This window comes from Microcaecilia unicolor, chromosome 1 (assembly GCF_901765095.1).
Source record: "Microcaecilia unicolor chromosome 1, aMicUni1.1, whole genome shotgun sequence".
Lineage (NCBI taxonomy): Eukaryota > Metazoa > Chordata > Amphibia > Gymnophiona > Siphonopidae > Microcaecilia > Microcaecilia unicolor.
The window spans coordinates 300,654,369-300,678,400 of NC_044031.1; the positions used below are offsets into that span (position 1 = coordinate 300,654,369).

Here is a 24,032-nt window from a genome sequence, read left to right on the forward strand (position 1 = left end):
AGATTGACACCCCGTGCTGACTAAAATGGACAGTTGCAATGTAAAATTGTAGTGATGGGTCAAAATGTGACCAGCAGACAATTTTAATGCTTGAAGTTGTGTCCCAGAGATCATGAGGTGAGTTGTCAGTGAGGTGGCTGCTGCTTGAAGTTATTCAGACAAATTATCTGGATACCTTTAAGGGTATTTACAGTCTGCTTGTCTGTTTATTTTTTAAATTAGACTGCTTGATATGCTGCTCTTACCTAAAATGAATATCCATTCTAAAGGTAGCAGAAACTATATGCATAGTCCTAGTTAAATAGATAAAGTTGTCCAGATGGTGCTGAATATCGGCACTATCCACATGTGGCCCCCCACCCCAGAATGTCTCCCATCCACCCCCCTCCTGATCAGATGTTTTCTGTTACCGATGTACTGCTGCTTTCTCTTAATTAGCCTTCTTTACTTTCCTCCAAGTGTTCTTCCCCCATTCTCTTAACATAAGACCTTTCTAATTTGAGAAACGTGCATTGTATTCCTCCTCCTTATCCTGCTCTTTGCAAAAAAATTAAAAATGTTTTTTTATTGATGGTTTAAGAAAAGAAAAACAGAAAGGACTGTGCCACCCCCCCTCCCCCCAAAAAAGTGCTAAGTTTGAAAATGATTGACCATATTGATTTATAGAGCTGCTCTACATAGTAGGACAGCAGAGCTGCCTTCCTCTCCATTGTCTTTGCTCTGCATGAAATGCTCAACTTGTGATTGAGTTTGGCTCATTCAGCGCTCACCCTCACGCTGCCCAGTGGAATAAAAGATGATCATGAAGAAAGAGTTACTACTTTTCTGAGGCATAAATGCCCCCAGTAAGCGCTGTGTGCTAGGAAAATATTGGGAATAACAATGAAACCTCGTCTGGGGTGGGGAGGGAGGGAATAAGAAAGACTGGATGAAGGTTGGAGAGGGGCATGAGAGAGGCTAAGTAAAGGCTGGGGAGGGGACACGAGAAGCTAGATGGAGGGGGCGTGAGAGAAGCTCGGTGAAGGCTAGAGTGGGGCATAAGAGTCTGGGAAGGGTCTTGAGAGGTTGGAGAGAGGGAGGCACGAGTGAAACTGGGTGATGGCTGGGGAGGGGGCACGAGAGAGGCCTGGGTGAAGGCTGGGGAGGGGGCATGAGAGAGGCTGAGTGTAGGCTGGAGAAGGCACGAGCGAGGCTAGGTGAAGACTTGGGAGGGGGCACGAGAGAGGCTGGAGAAGGCATGAGAGAGGCTGGGGAAGGGGTCTGAGAGAGACTGGGTGAAGGCTGGGGAGGGGGCATGAGAGAGGCTGGGTTAAATCTGGGGAGGGGCATGAGAGGCTGGGTTAAATCTGGGGAGGGGGCATGAGAGAGGCTGGGTGAAGACTAGAGAAGGCATGAGAGAGGCTGAAGAAGGGGCATGAGAGAGGTTAGGTGAAGAGAGGAGGGGAGAAACGAGAGAATCTGGGTGAAGGCTGGGGAGGGGGCATGAGAGACTGAATGAAGTCTGGAGAAGGGGCATGAGAGAGGTTATGTGAAGGCTGGAAGGGGAATGAGAGAATGGGTGAAGGCTGGGGAGGGGGCACGAGAGGCTGGGTGAAGGCTGAAGGAGGTATGAGAGGCTAGGGAAGGGGTACAAGAGAGACTGTTTGAAGGCTGGAGAAGGGGCACGAGAAAGGCTTGGTGAAGGCTGTAGAAGGGAGCATAAGAGAAACCGGGTGAAGGCTGGGGAGGATGGCGTGAGAGAAGCTAGGGAGGGGGGGCCCGAGAGGCTAGGGAGGAGGGCACAAGAGAGTTGGTGAAGACTGGGAAGGAGAGCACGAGAGAAGCTGGGGAGGGGGCACAAGAGAGACTAGGTGAAGGCTGGGCAGGAGGGCATGAGAGAGGCTGGGGAAGGGGCAAGAGAGAGACTGTTTTGAAGGCTGTTGAGCGAGGAGGTGAATGAGAGAGAGAGACACAGACTGAGTGAAGGCTGGGAGAGGTGATATGAGGGGAAAAGGGAGAGGGGATGGGACTTGATATACCACCTTCCTGTGGTTACAGTCAAAGCGGTTTACATATTATATAAAAGTATGTATTTTCTTAGCTGAGTTGCATCGGTTGCCAGTAGAGGCTCATGTCCTGTTTAAGCTCTGTAGCATGATAGTTAAGATCGTTCATGGATATACCCCTCATTACACGTATAGACTAATATTTACTTCATCTGTTTACCAAAGACTTTTCATACATCAACATTTAATGTTCTATTTCCCAGATCCAAGAAGTATTAAGTACAAGAGAGTGTTCACTTTGTCTTTCTCATACCAGACAGCAAAAGCCTGGAACATACTACTGCCTAAAAAAAAGACTTAACAAATTTAGGGGTCCTTTTACTAAGGTTCGCTAATCATTAGCGTGTGCTGAATGATCAGACACCCATTATATTCCTATGGACATCTTATCAGTTAGCGCATGCTAAATCTGTTAGCGCACCTTAGTAAAAGGACTCCTATGAGATTTAAAAAAACAAATCTGCAAAAACCTTGAATGTACTGTTAATATAATCTTTGTGATTCCCACTGCAGCTTGTTGTGACTCTGGGCAAGTCACATAACCCTCCATTGCCCCAGGTACAAAGTAAGTACAGTGCAATCCGCTTAAGTACAAGGGCCTGGGACCAAAGAAATACATGCAGTTAACCGGAGCGTGCACTTAACCGTTGTGACCCAAAGAAGCTTGACATCTGATAAACATATGTACAGTACTGTTTATTATTATTCGTACAGTATACAGTCTCTGTTAACTGACGTTAGGCTTACTTTAAGTAATCAGTTATGGACCTCTGTACACTATTGGGTCTGTGAGTTCCATAGACTACGGGGCTCATTTTCAAAGCACTTAGAACTTTGGAAGGATAAGTGCTTTGAAAATATGCCTTTTGAAAGTTTGCCAGTCGGTAAAAACTGTCATAGCACTGGCATCCAGTGGCCTCCAGATAGGCCTGCAGGGTGTTGAGACTCTCCAGCGCTCTTGCAAAAGTGACAGGAGGAGGTTGTTGAATTTCATCAGCATGTGCCTCGCTGCTCATTTCATCATTTGTTTCATCATCAGCCGTTGTTGCCTGCGTGTAGGCGCATATCTCCACATCAGTGCTGTCGTCAGCTGTTTGTAGATCGTAATCAACAGCTACGTAGCGATGAAACTCCTCTTCAGTAACACCGGCTGGAATGTCAATAACCTGTTCATGTGACGTGTTTGCAACAGCTGTATCTGTTTTCGTCCCTCTCCACATCCTTAACAAAGCTTGCCCACTTGTAGCAGTTCACAATGGTTGCCTGTGTAACATGATTCCAGGCTTCTTTCTGCATATGTAGGGAATCGAACAGTGATAGATTACGAGCCAGTTCAACAGCACGTATAACCTTGCTTGTCTGGTCATCCATAACGCTCATCAGACGACGTAGCACAAGAGCCCGATAATGTTGTTTCAAATTGGCTATTATGCCCTGATCCATAGCTTGGATCAGAGAGGTAGTGTTTGGTGGCAGGAAGACCATCTTGATGTTAGACATCATCCCTGTGTGCAGCACAATTATCACAAAGCAACAAAATCTGACGCTTTTGTGCCCGCATTCTAGGGACTAACTTCTTTAGCCACTGCTTCCAAATTTCCCCAGTCATCCATGAATTTGCGTTAGCCTTGTATGACACAGGAAGTCGCTGAACTTTCTTGAAGCAATGGGGCTGTTTCCTCTTTCCATTGACGAGGGGTTCCAACTTCTCACTCCCATCCATATTGCAGCAAAGGAGGATCATCAGTCGGTCCTTCGACGTTTTACCTCCAGTAGTTTCAGCATGTTTGAATGGAAGTGTTCCATCAGGAATCGCTCGCCAGTAGAGACCGTTTTCATCAGCATTGAAAATGTCACGAGGTGCAAACTCATTCAAGATGGTAGGAAGAACTGAAACAACCCAATTTTCAGCACCAAAGTCATCAGCGTCTTTTCTCACCATGCTGTTTCTTGAATTTTATGTTGTTCCTCTCCTTCCATCTTTCCAACCATCCAACAGTGGCTTTGAATTCAGTTAGTCCAAGACTTTCAGCTAGCTGGTTCGCTTTCTCCATAAGCAGTGGACCACTGACAGGAAACTGTCTGCTTCTGACTTGAGAAAACCACCGAAGAAGAGCATCTTCTACCTCCTCAGCTTTTCCCGCCCTTTTACATTTCCTGTGTGGATTTGTATTGTTTTGTCAGTCTTCTAGAAGCTGATCATTCTGCTTCAAGACACGTGAAATTTGACTGGGATTGACACCATATTCTTTAGCAATAGATGCTTGACTTTGTTTTCTAATTTTTTAAGAACTTCTATTTGTTCAGCCAGTAGTCTTAGAGTTCCGCCGCGACGACGACTCCAGTGTACACTCTAACAACATTCTTTCGCTTATTCTGCCTGTGGCAGTTAAAGGGGCGGTAAATTTGAAATCTCGTTGGTTGTCATGTGCCAATCGGCTTCCATATTCTGTGCGCTCTTATGTGGAGTCTTTCCTGCAGAGGAGTTGTATTAAACCATGCGTATAAGCGAATCTTGCACTTATCAGTGGTGCGCTAAACCAAATTTTGTCCCCATAGAAATTGATGGTGCCAAAAACGGGACCGAAGTACAGCATGCAGTTAAACAGAGCATGCGCTTATCCGACGTGCACTTAAATGGAGTGCACTGTACCTGCATATAATATGTAAGTCTCTTTGGGGTCCTTTTACTAAGGTGCACTGAAAAATGGCTTGCAGTAGTGTAGGTGTGGGTTTTGGGTGCGTGCCGATCCATTTTTCAGCGTGCCTGTAAAAAAGCCCTTTTTAAAAATTTTTGCCACCTTACCACCAGTCATGGACCTAGCAGTAAAGTCTCACGCGATAACCAGGTGGTTTAAAATGAAATTACTGCGAGAGCCATGCAGTAGCCGGGTGGTAACTCCATTTTGGCGCGCGTAGACACACGGCTTAGTAAAAGGGCCCCTTTAATTGTAACCACAGAAAGGCGGTTTATCAAATGCCATTAAACAGAAAATTACTAGGTAATGCCTAGCTTCTTTATGTGTAATCCTCTTAGAACTAAATGGTGGTAGCAGAATATAAGAAGCATGATGTAATGTAATGTAGGAAGGAGCAGAACACTGTGTGATAAGTGCTGGTCCAAGTACTTCCATGTCATGCCGGCTCACTGTTTCTCTCTCTCTCTCTCTCTCTCTCTCTCTCTCTCCCCCTCCCTTTTATTTTGTCTATGTTTGTGTGTGTGTGTCTGAGAGGAAAAGCTAATATTCCCACCCATACGCTGCGGGATAAACAGGATGGGATGATCTTTATTTGGTGCATGCTGCTATTTCTGTCTTCGCAAATGTTAATACTGAGATGCTTTCCATCATGCTGAAGGCATATTGTCTGGGGAGAGACACCTTTACACTCTCATTTCTTGGCATTTTGTTCAGTAAAATATTCAGTCTAATGACTCACCAGTGAGGGTGAGTTTTGTGCTTTTCTCTTTTTATTTTATTTTTCAGACAATATGATTGCCAGTCGTGACATACCAATTCTGATATCAGGGTGGTGCTGTTGGAGGCCTTGATGATAGAGGAAAGGGGTGATTAGCTTTTAAGGCTCATAATCTCTATGCCATTTATGAGACTGGGAATAGCTCAACCCAAAAAGCTTTTCTAACTCTACATGGTATTTAGCCAGCCCACCATAATTTTTTTTTATGGAATGGATGTTTATATATAACACAATGAAAGAATAAAATTGTAGTGGGTTGACTGAATAGAGCCTTGGTCTTTACCTCCAGTCTTTGAGGGTAGGTGGATCAGGTTTTCAGGATCTCCCTATTAAATATGCATAAATTCTATAATGAGATCAATAGCTTCCACTCCAGGCACATAAGTATACTAACATTAATAGTGTGACTGCATAAACAATTTCCAAAACCTTTATTATCCTTTTCAATGCACTACAATATATTTATAACTCTATTTGTTCTTGTATCTCAATACTCATACCACATTCATTCCTCACCCCACATCCATTCCATCTACTACATTCTTATACATGTACAAATTATACAAGGTAGGACCATGACCCTCAGATAACATCAAGTCTCATGGAGAAACTCCAGTTCTCACACAGATGATAAATTATTGTATCTCCGTCACTGTTCTAGCAATTCAGTTCAAAATCGGAACCACTTTCGCCAATAAAATTGTCCACTCCAAGGTGTGTGTTACACTGAGTCCATCATTCTTCCTCAAACAGCTATTTCATCAATTGATTTCCAATTTAGTTTCTTAATGGTAGATCAAAAGTAGGTCCAGCATCCCATGTCAATATCCGTTTGATGGAGATACAATAAATTTATCAACTGCAGGTAGCTGTGCAGACCAGTTCGCTGGGGCCCACCCACCCCTCCCCGCTCCAGTGTACCCAAAATGACAGAAACCAAATTACTATACAGATTCTGCATGCAGCACAATACCAGAAAAACAGAACATTGCTATACATTGCAAAATAAGACAGCAGATGTAAATTCTCAAATTGGATATATTCCAAACACTAAAATGAAAATAAAATGATTTTTTTCTACCTTTGTTGTCTTGTGACTGTTTTTCAGATCATGTTGGTCCCAGTCTCTGATTCTGCTGCTCTCTATCTGCTCCCTTAACTCCACTTCCAGGGTTTCCTTTCCATTTATTTCTTTACTTTCCTCCTTTCTTCTTCATTTCTTGCCCTACATCCATAGGTAAAAGCTGGGTCCTCCGCGGACTTGACTGGAGGAGTTATAGAGTGGATCCAGCTTTTGTCTGTTTTCTCCAGCCATGTGCAGTTTTTCTCCTCTTTTCCCTTTCCCTCATCTTTGTCAGGATGCATCTCCTTCCTCTCTCTTCCCTCTTCTCCATCCATGTCCAGCATTTATCCTCTCTCTCCTGCCCTCCATCCATGTTCATCTCATGTCCTCTCTTCCCTCCCCTCCATCCATATCCAGCATTTCAACTCTCCCCTCTCCTCCATCCATATCCAGAATTTCTCCTCTCCTCTCCCCTCCATCCATGTGCATCTCCTTCCTGTCTTCCCTCACTTCCATCCATGTCCAGCATTTCTCCTACCCTCCCCTCCATCCATCCATACCAACTCTCCTCTGCCCTCCCTACCCATGCATGTCCAGCAATTCTCCTCTGCCCTCCCCTCCCATCTATGTCCAGTGATTCTCCTTTGCCCCCTGTCCTCCCCTCTCATTCACATCCAGTGATTTTCCTCTCTCCTCTATCCCCTCCATCCATGTGTATCTCCTTTCCTGTCTTCCCTCACTTCCATCCATGTCCAGCATTTCTCCTACCCTTCCCTCCATCCATCCATAGCAACTCTCCTCTCTCCCCTGCCCTCCCTACCCATGCATTTCTCCTCTGCCCTCCCCTCCCATCTATGTCCAGTGATTCTCCTTTGCCCCCCTGTCCTCCCCTCTCATTCACATCCAGTGATTTTCCTCTGTCCCATGCCCTCTCCTTTATCCCCTCCATCCATGTGCCTCTCCTTCCTGTCTTCCTTCACTTCCATCTATGTCCAGCATTTCTACCCTCCCCTCCATCCATCCATAGCAACTCTCCTTGCTCCCCTGCCCTCCCTACCCATCCCCAGTAATTCTCCTTTGCTCCCTGTCCTCCCTCCCTTCCCCCAGGCCCCAACTTACCCCCCTTTTCACCCCCCCCCCCTGAGTTTCAGTTCCCAGCCCCAGCTGTGCCCTCAGTTTTCCACCACAGTCCTCCCTTCCTTCCAGCCGTCCTGCGTTTAAAAAGTTGCAGCGGCGGCGAAAAAGCAGGCTCGCCTCTCCTTTAAGCCCTTCCCTTTCTCTCTCATCATGCACTGTGCCACCTTCGCGGAAACCGGAAATTGCATCAGTGCACGCTGAAAGAGAAGGGGAAGGGCTTAAAGAAGAGGCGAGCCTGCTTTTTCGCTGCCTCCGCTGCAACTTTTTAAATACAGAGCGGCTGGAAAAAATGAAGCTGAGTGTCGCAACGATGTGGTAGGGAGGGAGCGCCAGGAAGCGCCGCGGGGCCCAGGAGGCGTGAGATCCTGATGACGGAGGGCAGGTGGGACTCGGCGCCAGGCCCCCCTGGAGGCCCGGGCCCGGAGAATTTTGTCCTCCCTGTCCCCCCCTTCTCGGCGGCCCTGCCCAGGTTGTTCAGTGGATTCTTTGGGGCAGGCAGAAAAGGTCCCCAATCTTGCCTGCCCGCTGCCGGCACTGACTCTCCCGCGGCGCTACTGCATCGCTCTTCAAAATGGCCACCAAGACTTCAGCAGAAGTCTCGTGAGGCTGCTGCTGGAAGTCTCGGCAGCCATTTTTAAAGAGCGATCCGGCAGCGGGCAGGCAGGACTGGGGATCTTTCCTTCCTGCCCCGAAGAATCCCATACACTGTGCAGTACTGTTGGGAAGAGGAAGCGAGAGAGAGGTACCAAAACCACGGGTAGGGGGGTGAAGGAAGCGATGTCACACCTGCAGATTGGGTTTACAACATCATATGCCAATCATAAAACCACAGACACTAACATAAAATCACAAAAACTTACTTGGAAACTTGTAGAAACTTCAAAACTGGGCAGGATAGCCTGCAGTGTTTGGGATGGAGGCAGGGCAATGCTGATTGGCTTAGTGCCTAGATAAAATTAGAACAGCAAAAAGGCTATCCTAATTTTATTCACCTAGTTATCCAAGGCACCAGTCTGAATATCGGTCATCATCTGATAACTGCTAGTGACCACTTATTTATTTTAAAAAAACGTATATTCCGCTTAATCCCAGGGTCCTTAACGGATCACAATTATACATACATAATCAGCACAGTTATATATTCTTCAATCGACAAATTTCAATAACAAACAATACAAGACATCACCAGTTTCTTTGATTTATAAACAAACTAGTGGAACCAAGCCCGTTTCCTCAACAATGAAATGAGCCCTAGGAAGGCTGTCTTGTAAGCAATTTTTTCTCTCTCCCCTGCCCTCCCCTCCATGTCCAGCGATTCTCCTCTTCCCTGCCCTACCATCCGAGTGCCGCGATCCTCCCCTCCCCTCCCATCGATTCTCCTCTGCTCTGCCCTGCCCTCCATGTCCCGCGATTCTATTCTTCTTTGTACCTGAATGTTCTCTGGCTGGCTGGCTTTGTTCCGTTCCGTTTGTAACATCCCCTGATGTCAGCTCGCCTCCAGCGTTCCCTTCCCTCTCACTGTTCCGCCCTCTGACGTCATCACGTCTTGACGCGAGGGCGGGACAGTGAGGGGGAATGGAACGCTGGAGGCTGGCTGACATCAGGAGATGTTACGAACCCAGACAGCCAGTCAGCCATGGAACGTTGGAGGTACAAATTATTATATAGGATTTGCCAGTGCTACGTTTCATCAGTATTGCCTTCATCATTCCTTCTTCAGTTCTCTGATAAGCCCGAGTAAACAAAAAAGGTTCCAGTTCTTGCTTGAACTATGTTCCTGCTTTCTTAATCTTAATGGTATCCCATTCCAAACTAGAGTGCCTGCAATGTTAAAAATTGAATTTCTATATTCATTCAATTTCACAACACTAAATGAAGGGACTTCCAACAAAAATTGGTCAGCTGATCTCCATGACCGATTAGGCTGGTAAATATGAAGCCTTGTAGCTAAGATCTGCCTCTTCCCCCCCCCCCCCCCCTCCACCACCATCCGACATTGCTGGTATCTCTCCCTTTACGCTTGCCCTCTTGTACTTACTTTGTCCTGGCCCCTCCTCCAAACCTGCTTCCCCAGGTCTACATGCAGGCAGCAACAGCTGCAGCAGCAGTAGCAAACAGAAGGCAGGCGCATAGTACCGGCCTCCCTCTTAGCCATCTCTCTCCTCTTCAGTCCAAAACTCTGCTGCGCGACTCATTTTCCGACAAAGTCGCTATGCTCACATTAGCCCTCTCCTTAAGTCATTTCACTGGCTCCCTATCCGTTTCCGCATTCAATTCAAACTTCTCTTATTGACCTATAAGTGCATTCACTCTGCCGCTCCCCAGTACCTCTCCACTCTTGTCTCTCCCTATGCCCCCCCTCGGTTACTCCGTTCTGTTGATAATCTCTCTTATCTGCCTTTCTCTTCTACTGCTAATTCCAGACTCTGTTCCTTTTATCTTGCTGCACCTCACACCTGGAATAAACTTCCCGAGCCTGTACGTCTAGCCCCCTCTGGCCATTTTCAAGTCCAAACTTAAAGCCCACCTCTTTACCACTGCTTTTGACTCCTAACCACTGCTCACTTGCCCTGTCCTTTTATCATCACCTTTTTATTCCCTTACCCTTAATTGTTCTGTCTGTCTGCCTGTCTTATCTAGATTGTAAGCTCTTTGAACAGGGACTGTCTTTTTTGTGTATGATGTACAGCGCTGCATATGCCTTGTAGCGCTATAGAAATGATAAGTAGTAGTAGTAGTGATAGAGCATTGCCCTATGTGCACTGCTGCTGATGCTAAAGTTCCATGATTCTGAAACAGGAAGTTACATCAGAGGGGTGGGACTCTTAGAGTCTGCAGTGGCATGCGTAACGCAGTATTCCACATGCCTGCCTTCTATTGTCATTGCTGCCACCACACGTGTGCATATTTGAGAAGCAGCAGTCCAGTGCAGGAGCAAGGATCGAGTGAGGTCGAGAGGAAAGAGAGAGATGGTGGTGAAAGGTGGTTGGGGGGGGTGGAAGATGACGGGATGCAGAAGCATACAATGCTGGATGGTGGTGGAAGTGGGCAGAGGGTGTAGAAATGGGCAGTGCTAGAAGAAGGTGGGCAAGAGTAGAGATGAGCAATGCTGGATTTGGGGAGGAGGGTAAGGAGGGAGAGAGAGCTTGTGTGATACTGGATGGTGATGGGGGAAAGAGAGAAAGAGATGTAGCTTAGGAGGGGATGGACTGGAAGCAAAAAGCTGTGATCAGGGCAGGAAAAATGTGTTGAGATCTGGGAAAAGAGAGAGAGAGAGATGGGGCGATGCAGGATGGTGAGGGAAAAGAGATAGAGGGACAATGTAGGATGAGAAGAGAGAGAGAAAGGTGTGTTTCATGGTGGCTGGAAGAGAGAGAAAGAAGTGATGCTGGATGGAAATGGGGGATGGAAGAAGAATAGAAGGGAGATGCTGGACATGAAGAAAATGGGAACAGAGATGGGAAATGCACATGAATGTTGGGGAAGGGAAGAAATACTGGCACGTGGGTGGAAAGGAAAAGGAGAGAGGAAATAAATGCTGCCTATGGATGGAGGGGAAGGGAAGAAATGGAAACTAGATAGATTTGAGAAGGAGGCAGAAAACTGGAAGAAAGATGAACCTGAAAGATGGATATAGAGCAAGAAGTGAAGAAAGAAGGAGAGGAAAGAAAAACATAGTGAATCTATAGGAGGCTCTCGCAACAGAGGGGCTCTTTTACAAAGGTGCGTAAGGGCCAATGCGCGTCCAGCACGTGCCAAATCAGCATTACCACCCGACTACTGCATACCCCAGATGGTAATCCTGAATTTGGTACACTCTGAAAACACACGTGGCGCTTACCCAGCGGTAAATGGCAGTGGGCACACGCTGCATGCTTACCGTCCAGGTAGCGCATGAGACCATACCACTAAGTCAGTGGGTGGCAGTAAGGTCTCGGGCTGAAAACGGATTCGCACTGGCTTTTATTTTGCTGCACGTCCATTTTCTGGCCCCTTAAAAAAGGCTCTTTTTTCAGGGCATGGTAAAATCTGGCCTAGCACGCGTCCAAAAGACAAGGTTGCACTGCCGCAGGCCGCTTTTTGCCGCAGCTTACTAAAAGGACCCCAGAGTTCATAGCACAGACAGAGGAAAGCAGACCCAGAGCCAGGGAACAAGACGATTAGAAAAATAAATTCACCAGACAACAAAGGTAAAAATTGTTTTATTTTCAGTTTAGTAATTGAAATGTCGGTTTTGAGGCTTTACATCTGCTGTCCGTATTTTGTACTGTACAGGAGGAAATGTGAGGGGACACTTTATGCAGTTAATTACACGATTAAAATATTTAATCAGTCTGCAGCCCCAATTATATATGCATATGTGTAGAACCCCCTAACATGAAGTGCATAAGAAATAATAATTCTGCTGGTGATTTCTATCACATGTGTATTTTCTGCTTAACAATTAAAGAATTAACACCATTACCAGGTTCCACTGGATGTACTCATTAGCACAGGTTGCTTTCTTTCGCAGGCCCTGTACTTGTGTGTACCTGGCTTGCAGGGTTTCCAGTGAAAGTATGCAAATAGTTAAAAAAAAAAAAAAAAAGGCAAGGATTCGGAAAAAACAATGTGGGCTGCATTTAGACTATATTTGGTCTGTGGGGTTGCGTGGTGGCAGCTCTAAGAATACCGGTAGTGGTGTACAGCTACATTCTAAGAATGCAGGGAGGTGATAGCGGGGCACCAGTAAATCATCCTGTTACATTTGCAGAAAAAAACAACAGATCAGGAACATGCTGCAAGAGGGAGGAGGCGGTGCCTGCGGCAGCAGCAGCTGCTTGCTGCACATGTTATACCACTGTGGACTCATTCTGGAAAGGATCAGTAGCCCTTACTGTCAGAGGCTGGCTGGCACTGTCCCTTTTTATTTATCTGAGGGACTATCTTGCAACAGTTTTATCTTAAAGTTTGCAGACTTGTCAATAGCTTCCCAGCAGGAAAAAAAAATTTCTCCCGCCTCCTGTCTAGCCTGGGTCTACTGTGGTCCATGTTTGTCTTTCTGTTTTGATTGCTGCAGGCTGTTTGTTTTCCTCTGACTTGGTCGCCACATATGTTTCCTGGAGAGCTGCCTTCATTGCTGTGTTGCTCTGCTTAACTGAGAACAGTCTTAACGCTTTCTATCTTATCAAAGTGCTTTTTTAGTTCCATCATGACGCCAGCTACCTCCAAACCTTTTTGGCACATTTTACTAGTTTTGTGGCTACATTAAAATTAGCGCAAAGATTTTTTGTTTTTGCTGTGGCTATTAGCAATTTTTAAAAATACATACAGTGTTTTTCTTGTGGATTGATAATGACTGCAGTACAGCTGTGATCAGCCTGCTTATTTTCGGAGGAGATCGCCGGCCATCTTCCGACACAAATCGGGAGATGGCCGGCGATCTCCTGAACCCGGCCAAATCGGTATAATCGAAAGCCGATTTTGGCCGGCGCCAACTGCTTTCCGTTGCGGAGCCGGCCAAACTTCAAGGGAGCATGTCGGTAGGGTAGCGAAGGCGGGACAGGGGTGTGGTCATGAGATGGCCGGCTTCGCCCGATAATAGAGAAAAGAAAGCTGGCCCTGACGAGCATTTCACCAGCTTCACTTGGTCCCTTTTTTTTTTTCAGGACAAAGCTTCAAAAAGGTGCCCTAACTGACCAAATGACCACCGGAGGGAATCGGGGATGATCTCCCCTTACTCCCCCAGTGGTCACCAACCCCCTTCCACCCAAAAAAAAAAAAAAAAATTTTGCCAGCCTCTATGCCAGCCTCAAATGTCATACCCAGCTCCCTGAGAGCAGTAAGCAGGTCCCTGGAGCCAGTGGCATCGCCGATGCGCCCCCCTCCCCCCCCCCCGGTGAAACAACACCCCCCTCTCGGGTGCATTTTACCTGCTGGGGGGTGCCGCACGCCTGTCGGCTTCGCTCGTTCCATGCTCCCTCTGCCCCGGAACAGGCAGAGGGAGCACGGAACAAGCGGCGCCGACAGGCGCATGGCACCCCCCCCAGCGGCGTGCACCCGGGGCGGACCGCACCCACTGCCCCCCCATAGGAACGCCACTGCCTGGAGCAGTATTTAGTGGGTGCAGTGCACTTCAGGCAGGTGGACCCAGGCCCATCCCCCCCTACCTGTTACACTTGTGGTGGTAAGTGTTAAGCCCTCCAAAACCCACTGTACCCACATGTAGGTGCCCCCCTTCATCCCTAAGGGCTGTGGTAGTGGTGTACAGTTGTGGGGAGTGGGTTTTGGGGGGGGGGGATTTGGGGGGCTCAGCACCCAAGGTAAGGGAACTATGCACCTGGGAGCTATTTTTGAAGTCCACTGCAGTGCCCCCTAGGGTGCCCGGTTGGTGTCCTGGCATGTCAGGGGAACCAGTGCACTACAAATGCTGGCTCCTCCCATGACCAAATGCCTTGGATTTGGCCGGGTTTGAGATCGCCAGCATTAGTTTCCATTATCAGCGAAAACCGATGCCGGCCATCTCTGACATTTGACTGGCCCCAACCGTATTATCGAAACGAAAGATGGCCGGCCATCTTTTTCGATAATACGGTTCGGGACTGCTCTTTGCGGCACTGGCCATATAGATGGCCGGCGCCATTTGATTATGCCCCTACAGGTCATTTTATGTAGAACAAATCCCATACCAGTTGTGTACTGTGCTAGGAGGTATATAGCACCCAGTTTTTCTGTCATTTGCTTCTCTTTGCATCCCATGATCTCAATGTCTCTTTAAATTTGAGATTGCTTTTATTCAGAGATTTCTGGGATTGACATTATTTTTGTTGTTGTTGGGGGGGGGGGGTTGTTTGTTTTTTTTAATGTGGCAAAACTACCATTACCCTGCATATGCCTGTGTTTATATTTCTTGAGAACCACTTGGCATATTTACATTCAAAAAATTAGCAAATCTGCATAGAGCAATGAATAAAGAAACTTATAAAAATATGCTCTAGATAACTGTGAATATTACCCGTGTATATGTAAGGGGTTATTTCTTAGAAAATTATGAAAAAAAGCCTCACAAGCCAAGGGTACCAACTAAGTGGACACACCTATAATGGCTTTCATCATATGCAAACCACCATCTCCGAAAAACCTGCAGAGTGAAATCACTAAACCAATCTGCAGTAAAAAAAAAAAAAAACAGAGGATGGTGAAATAACAAATCACTTAACAATATGCACGAGTAATATCCGTTTAACTAAATCAACATCTTGTATATATTATCGAAAGAGTAATAATCTAAACAAAAAGAAACTATATAAAGGGGAGAACCCTCCAGAATAATCGAGTTACAAAAAATGATGAAGTACTTAGCTTCAATCACAAGAAAGAATAGTCCGCATCCGTAAGGCACCTCCAATCTTGATGTAATAAGAAAGGAGCTTCGATAGTTCCACAATATATAGTTATGATAAGTCTCTCTCTTTAGTCTCTCGACAGTCATAGAATTCTCACTGTTTTGTCACTTCATCAGGAGAGGATATGCAAAAACACTTGTCTTCCACATTGCATACAATGCAGGTCAAAATGGCAACTGCTTATAAGGACGCTCAAGCGGTTGAGGCGTATCATTAAGTTGACGTCACTTCCTAAAGGATTAGTAACGCAAGATAGGTCAATTTAGAGCTATTATCTCTCATTTTGTTAATTTGTTAATACAGCGCTTCCATTCCATAGGGCTATTCAGACCATTAGGGATTGTCGTGTGTAAATGGTATATCCATCTTTGTTCCTTTTGGTGCAAAACCCTTGAGATATCACCACGTCTACCATTATCTTGTATTTGCTCAATTACAGTGCAACGTAACTGATCAAACATATGATTTTCTTGAATGCAATGTTTTGCTAAAGGCATATGTAGTTTTTCTTTTTGAATGCAATATTTATGTTCAGATATCTGTGTTTTTAACATACGTTTAGTCTGTCCAATCTTAACCCACATGGACAGGTGATCAGGTATATCACTGCCTTGGATATTTACATTCAAGACAAAAAGCCCATAACAGTGTACTGATAGATTTAGATCTCTCGGTTCCTTCAGTAGTCCAACTTTTGTTATGGTTCATTGTGGTAGGAAGGATAGGATACTTGTTTTGTGGAATAAGGTAGCAGGGAGAACATGATTCTATGTTTCTGTGGCCCAAATACTGTAAGTTTAGTGTATGTTAGGTGAGGTTTCAAAGTTCAGGTTTACATAACTGAATTTATATGGCTACCCACAGAGAATATGAGATGGGCTGGAGCTTCTTTATTGTGGTCACCTAAACTTGTACAGGGAAACCAGACAATGCACATGGACAGCATGATTATTGTTAGAGCCCTCTTGGACCAGAACAGAGTCTGGAGAAAAATAACTATAAATTATATTTTGTAGGATGTGGTAGTCTTTATTGGAGCAACAAGAAAGTTGTCCAAAAATGAAGGTAGCACCTGAGCTTGCAAGATCACCTAAGAACCTTTCCAAGGAAGTATTGTAGACTTGTGCCTCTAACACTCTAGACAGAAGTCATAAGAACATAAGCACTGCCATACTGGGAAAAGATCAATGGTCCATCAAGCCCAGCATCCTGTCGCCGACAGCGGCCAATCCAGGCTTCAAGAACCCGGCAACCCCCCCCCCCCCCCAAACGAATAATGTTCAATGGACTTTTCCATCATGAATCTGTCCAACCCCCCTTTAAACTCCGTAAGGCCAGCTGCTGTCACTACATTCTCCGGCAATGAGTTCCAGAGTCCAACTACACGCTGAGTAAAGAAAACCTTCTCCTGTTTGTTTTAAATCTACCATATTCTAGCTTCATCTTGTGTCCCCTGGTTTTGTTGTTGTTTGAAAGTTTAAACAAACGCTTCACATCTGTCCGCTCTACTCCGCTCATTATCTTGTAGACTTCTATCATATCACACCTCAGCCGCCTTTTCTCCAAGCTGAAGAGCCCTAACCTTCTCAGCCTTTCCTCATAGGGAAGTTGTTCCATCCCTTTTATCATTTTCGTCGCCCTTTTCTGCACCTTCTCCAATTCCTTTATATCTTTTTTGAGATGCGGCGACCAGAATTGGACACAATATTCCAGGTGTGGTCGCACCATGGAGTGATACAACGGCATTATAACATCCTCATGTTTGTTTTCCATCCCTTTCCTAATAATACCCAACATTCTGTTTGCTTTCTTAGCCGCCGCAGCACACTGAGCAGAAAGTTTTTATGTCTTATCCACGATGACTCCCAGATCCCTTTCTAGGTCTGTGACTCCTAACGCGGAACCTTGCATGACATAGCTGTAATTCGGGTTCCTCTTACCCACATGCATCACTTTGCACTTGTCAACATTGAACTTCATCTGCCACTTGGACGCCCAATCTCCCAGTCTCGCGAGGTCCTCCTGTAATCTTTCACACTCCTCCTGTGACTTGACGTCCCTGAATAATTTTGTGTCATCTGCGAATTTAATTACCTCACTAGTTACTCCCATCTCTAGGATAAATATGTTAAAAAGCAGCGGTCCCAGCACAGACCCCTGCGGGACCCCACTAACTACCCTTCTCCATTGAGAATACTGACCATTCAATCCTACTCTCTCTGCTTCCTATCTTTTAACCAGTTCTTAATCCATAGTAATACCCTACCTCCGATCCCATGACTCTCCACTTTCCTCTGGAGTCTTTTCATGAGGCACTTTGTCAAACGCCTTTTGAAAATCCAGATACACAATATCCACTGGCTCCCCATTGTCCACATGTTTGTTCACCCCCTCAAAAAAATGCAGTAGATTGGTGAGGCAAGACTTCCCTTCATTAAATCCGTGTTGACTCGGTCTCATCAGCCCATGTTTTTGTATGTGCTCTGTAATTTTATTCTTAATAATAGCCTCTACCATTCTGCCCAGTACCGACATCAGACTCAACGGTCTACAATTTCCCGAATCTCCTCTGGAACCTTTTTTAAAAATCGGCGTAACATTGGCTACCCTCCAGTCTTCCAGTACCACACCTAATTTTAGTGATAGATTGCATATTACTAATAGTAGCTCTACAAGTTCATTTTTCAGTTCTATTAATACTCTGGGATGAATACCATCTGGTCCAGGTGATTTACTACTCTTCAGTTTGCAGAACTGAGCCATTACATCCTCCAAGAATTCATTTAGTTTCTCTGACTCGCCTTCTTCAAATACCCTTTCCGGCACCGGTGTCCCACCCAAATCCTCCTCGGTGAAGACCGAAGCAAAGAATTCATTTAATTTCTCCGCTACGGCTTTGTCTTCCCTGATTGCCCCTTGAACACCATTTTTGGCCAACAGCCCAAACAATTCTTTAGCTGGCTACCTGCTTTTAATGTATCTAAAAAAGGGTTTGCTATGTATTTTCGCTTCTAACGCTAACTTTTTTTCAAAGTCCTTTTTTTGCCTTCCTTATCTCCGCTTTACATTTGGCTTGGCATTCCTTATGTTTTATCTTGTTATTTTCAGTTGGTTCTCTTCCCCACTTCCTGAAGGATTGTTTTTTGGCTCTAATGGCTTCCTTTACCTTACTGTTTAGCCACGCCGGCTGACGTTTGATCTTTTTTCCTCTTTTTCTAATCCGCGGAATATATTTCTCCTGTACCTGTAGGATGGTGTTTTTGAACAGCATCCGTACCTGATGCAAGTTTTTTACCCTGTGAGCTGCTCCTTTCAGTCTTTTTTTCACCTTTTTTCTCATTTTATCATAATCACCTTTTCTAAAGTTAAACGCTAGTGTATTTGATTTCCTAAGTTCACTTGCTTCAATGCCAATATCAAAACTGATCATATTATGATCACTGTTATCAAGCGGCCCTCGCACCATTACCCCCCCCCCCCCCCCCCCCCCGCACTAGATCATGAGCTCCACTAAGGACTAAGTCTAGTATTTTTCCTTCTCTTGTCTGCTCCTGAACCAGCTGTTCCATGAAGCTGTCCTTGATTTCATCATGAAATTTTATCTCCCTGGCTTGTACCAATGTTACATTAACCCAGTCTATATCCGGATAATTGAAATTGCCCATTTTATTTGCTTCCCTAATTTCCTTTGATATTGCTGTGTCCGTCTGCTCGTCCTGGCCTGGCGGACGGTAGTACACTCCTATCACCATTTTTTCCCCTTTTCACGTGGTATTTCGATCCACAAAGATTCCAATAGTGGTTTTGTATCCTGCAATATTTGCAGCCTACCAGAGTCAAGGTTCTCATTAATATACAGTGCTACTCCTCTTTCAATCCTATCTACCCTATCACTACGATATAATTTGTAGCCCAATATCACTGTGTCGCACTGGTTATCTTCCTTCCACCAGGTCTCAGCGATGCCCGTAATATCCAATTTTTCATTGTGTGCAATGTATTCCAGCTCTCCCATTTTATGTCTCAGGCTCCTTGCATTTGTGTATAGACATTTCAATGCATGCTTGTTGCTCAGTTTTATATCACGTTTAATACATGGCATTATTAATATGTTATCTTCTGCTTGGTTGTTATTATTTTTACTTAAGGCCATCTGATCCACTACGGTCTCTTTGACATCCTTACCTATAAGGAACTTTTTCTTCCCTGTTTGGGTGATATCCTCAAAAGATACCTTATCCTGAACCATGCGCTTTTGAGCGACTGTCGGCCTTCCCCCCCACCCCCCGTTTCTAGTTTAAAAGCTGTTCTAGTTCTTTTTAAAATGTTGATGCCAGCAGCCTGGTCCCACCCTGGTTAAGGTGAAGCCCATCAGAACGGAATAGGATCTCCCTTCCCCAGAACGCTGCCCAGTTCCTGACAAATCCAAGGCCTGCAGGTGGAGCAAATAGTGTCTCATTTGAGCCTAAACTGCTTAGGAAGAGAGGCATGGACAAAATATTTTGAAATACTGCTTGCTGTGACACCAAGGTGGAATTGGTGAGGAGGGGTTTAATTCTCAGTGGTAGCCACAGGGGGAAGGGGAGAGGGATATCAGTATATTAAGGGTGGCAGTGAGTGAGTTGTATGACTGGTGGAGGGAGGGGACAGATAGGGTGTCATCTTTTGTTGATTAAAAGCATCAGAAGAAGCACGGGCACTGTTACTAAGTTGTGTTTTGTGGAAGATGTTGAGCCAGTGTTATATGGTTATATTTATTGGTGGTGGTTGTGTTGTTCTATGAGTTGATGTGCTTAATAAAAAATACTTTGAAAGAAGAAAAGAAATGCATAGGGATTATGCATGGTATAGCTTGAACAAATACGCACTGTAAACTGAAACCAGTTTCCCAGCAGAAGATGGTAGTTTTTTGGACTTTTAAAAACAGAAGGACATCAGCATGTATTCCTATGAGCCACTGGTGCTGAGAGATGCTGCCTTCTCTGCTTTCCACTGAAAATATGCAGTGGGAAGGAAAACTGCTCAAATGTTCAGACCTTTTCATTGTCAATGCTTTCTTTTTTTTTTTTTTCTTACCATTTCTCGGAATGGTTGAATGCTCCCTTTCTTCACTCTGCCTCCACCTCGCCCCACCCCTGTGTCAGAGAGCCAAGCAGAAGTTTGCATGTTGGCACTGTGTGAGTCCATGTGTTTTGGAGAGGATCATAAAACATGCCTAATCCTAATGCTTATGGGTACACGTACAGTGCCAGTTTTTGTTTTTACCTAGTGGACTCCTTAACAAACGCTTCATTTCAGAAGTTTTCAGCAATCAGAATGTTGACTTTTCAATTTGTGAAGCACACATTCCCAGGACAGAAGTGGCCAAGGGATAAATACATTTTCTGAATATGAAATGTCCCATATTTATTTGACCAAACAGGAAAAAGTAGAGGCTGATCAAAGGACGAATCCAACACCTGGGCTTCTATGAAGAAATATTTTATTGATGCAGATATATTAAAGGACCTGACACGGTCCGTGTTTTGGCGTAACATACCGCCTACTTCAGGGGTCAAATGAATAATTCATCCGAAGGAGCATATACACAAATACTGCAAATGTCAAACCAAAGCGCTGTGATTCGGTTGGGCTGATCAACAGAAATGCGCAAATCGAGCCGACACTGACAAACTCTATGGGGTTTGTATGTGTACAGAAAAATATTATTTGAATACTCTAATCTCCTCGAGTTGGTTTCGTTTGGAGTTTCTGTATTCTAGAAGAGAATTTGAGAATTAAAATACTCTAGAAATATTCTTCAGTAGTGTCCTCACCAGCCCCCAAACTTGAACCATATAGACAATAGCGTCCTTCCATCTGGCAGAGCAATAGAGAGGGTTCATTGGACTCCTGTTTTCCCCCTCAGTGCTCTGTCTCTGTTTTTTATACCCTTGCTACAGTTATTTCCATGCCCGGTTGCAAACAGTATTCAGCATTCTTCTTTCTCTGCTTCTCTGAGCCCTTACTGTGTCCCCACTTCTGCTGCTACTGCTGTACCCACCAAGGGTCAGGGTGGGGAGTAGAGACCTGCACGGGAACGGAGTTTTGCGGAAATCCCGCAGAACCCACAGGATTCCTGCAGGTACAGAAGCAGTTCTGCAGGGAACCCGTGGGGACAGAAGCAGTTCCTGCGGGGTTCCCGTGGAAGTGTATGCTGCACTTGTGCCAGCCTCTCACCTACTGAGTACCAAGTTTTTTGAGTGCTGTCTCCTCCTCCTCCTCCTCCTTGCTTTAAAAACACAGATGCGGAAAGTCTCCATTAAGGAGGTGGTAGAGATACAAATGGTGATGAAATTCAAAAAGGCATGGGATGAACACAGAGGATCTCTAATTAGGAAATGGAAGTTATAAAAAACCTAAACTTAAATGGTGACTCTGGCTATGTTGAACTAGGGCCGATACCGGGAGACCTGTACAGTCTGTGTCTCATATATGGCAATCTGGTTTAGGATGGGCTGGAAAAGGCTTAGACAGCAACTTTAGTGGCTAGAACATGAAGACAGTGCTGGACAGACTTTTACGGTCTGTGTCCCGCAAATGAGAAGATGAATAGGCTGGAGTGGGCTTCGATGGCAACTCCAGCAATTGGAACATAAGGATGGGGCCAGACGGACTTCTATGGTCTATGTCCCAGAAATGCCACAGAAAGACCGTAATCAAGTATATAATGTCACATTCATCCACCTTTTCACCACTGCTTTTGGCTCCTAGCCACTTCTCAATTGCCCGCCCCTTATTCCTTCTCACCCAATGCGTACGCCTTGTAGCGCTATAGAAATGCTAAATAGTAGTAGTAGTAGTACTTCCCTCGCCCTTAATTGTCTTGTCTGTCTGTATTTTTAGATTGTAAGCTCTATTGAGCAGGGACTGTCTCTCTGAGTCGGGACTGTCTGTGTCAGGTGTTCAGCGCTGCATGCGTTTGGTAGCACTATACAAATGCTAATAATAATAATGATTGTGACTACTGGGCAGACTGGATGGACCATTCCGGTTTTTATCTGCTGTCATTTACTATGCTCCCTGGCTAATGTTCAGACCTCAGCTCTGACATAGGCACGAGCATCAGATGTCGCCTGACCTACTGGCTCGTGCATGTGCCGATCTCTTAACACACACAGTGCCAGTGAATCAGAAAAGTCTTACATGTGTGCACCAGAGTATTCCATCTTCTGTGCCTTCCTTGCCTGCAGTGCTGTGGCTCAAACCCAGAGAGAGACTGAGAGAGCCGACAGGAATTTTATTTTATGTACCATTAAATTCTTGCGGGACTGGGTAGGAACAGGTTAAATTCTTGCAGGGACGGACAGGGATGGGTTAGATTCCCCGTGGGGATGGGCGGGGATGGGTTAGATTCCCCGTGGGGATGGGCGGGGATGGGTTAGATTCCCCGTGGGGACGAGCAGGGATGGCTTAGATTCCCTGCTGGGATGGATGGGGATGGGATAGATTCCCGCGAGAATGGGTGGGGGGCGGGTTGGATTTCTGTCCCCATGCAACTCTCTAGTGGGGAGGGTGAAGGAGAAGACCCTGCAGTTGGGAGTGAGGAGGACGAGCTTTTGAAGGCAGAGGGGAGAAGGAAATGAACAGTAGAGTGGGATGAGAGGAAAGTGAAAAATGGTGGTATTTACTGGAGTCTGAAGAGATGAGAAATTGGAGAGATGGGATGAAAGGAGAGGGTGAATAAAATATCATAGACGGTGGGAGGAAGGAGAAGAAATTAGAAAGAAAATGAGCTTGTGCAGGAAGAAAAAAATTCAGAAGGAAAGAACTGTTTAAAAGATATGGTGGGGGGGGGGGGGGGGGGGAGAGGTGACAGAGACAATAAAGATGTGATGCTGGCCTCCATGCCATTGCTACACAGATGATGCCTGACAAGCAGTGTAGCAGCTGGAAATTCAAGAAGGCAGTGATGATTGACTGTCCCAAGCTTGGATCTTAGATTTTAAGCAGAGCTGTGCAAAGAATTTGTAGGCAGAATTGATCCTGGCAAAGAAAAAGTGAAAAAAAAATCAAATCTGGAAGAATCTAAGTCAGTCCGCCAAGACTTGTTGCAGATTTGCTGATGCACAGGAGTCCATATCTAATGTATGTGCCACGTGTTTTTGCAAATCCATTCCAAATCTGGTGATGTGCTGAGTCCGAAAAACCTCAATCTCTTTAAAATAGAGAGAAGAAAACTGCCAACTAATTCACCGAGTACATGAAATTCTTGCAGACCTCTCAAACTAGTTTGTAAACATTAAAAAAAAAAATTTTTCTTAAGTTCTTACATCTCAAGTTTGAAGGCTGTGGTGGAGAGGAGAATGTAGTGTATGCTTCTCCGCTTTGGAAATTAAATGAATAAATGAGAATTGCCCCAGGTACAAGATTTTACATTGCACATTGATGTTGTGTTTGCAAAACTGCTACATCCCTAGTGCCTATTAAAAAAAAAAAAAAAAAACAACCACCCTGAGAGTTAGTGGTACCCTTCAGGCAAATAGAAAATTGGTCACTTTGCTAAAATAGAAACCTTTTTTTTTATCTGTAAATTTTTGCATCAGTCTATCTGACTCCCATTCCAGTATTGTCTTCAATGTGCTCTGCTGCTCTTATAATTTGTTCAGCAAAGATAGGCCCCCATAGTATAATTAGCTGAAGCTTGGGCTCACCTCAGCCAGTTGTGTGTTCAACGAAATGATCTTTTGCCTCCATCATATTCCTTTTTGTTTTTAAGATCTCAGGTAGTTTTAGCCATTGTGTGACTTCTTGTGTTCTAGCATATTACATATTGCTCTATTTCCCACCCAGACACACTCATTACACTGTGGCCATCATTAATTGGATGGACAGAATACTGCATAAGCCACAGTACATCTGCATGAGGAGGAATAGGGTGTCTAC

At 45.2% G+C, this 24,032-nt stretch overlaps 1 protein-coding gene across 1 annotated transcript in view; it reads left to right on the forward strand.

Moving 5' to 3' along the window:
• The window catches only part of BCL2 (BCL2 apoptosis regulator), a 391,876-nt gene that overhangs the window by 245,075 nt on the left and 122,769 nt on the right, over window positions 1–24,032 (forward strand). The gene's annotated exons all lie outside the window — the stretch shown is intronic.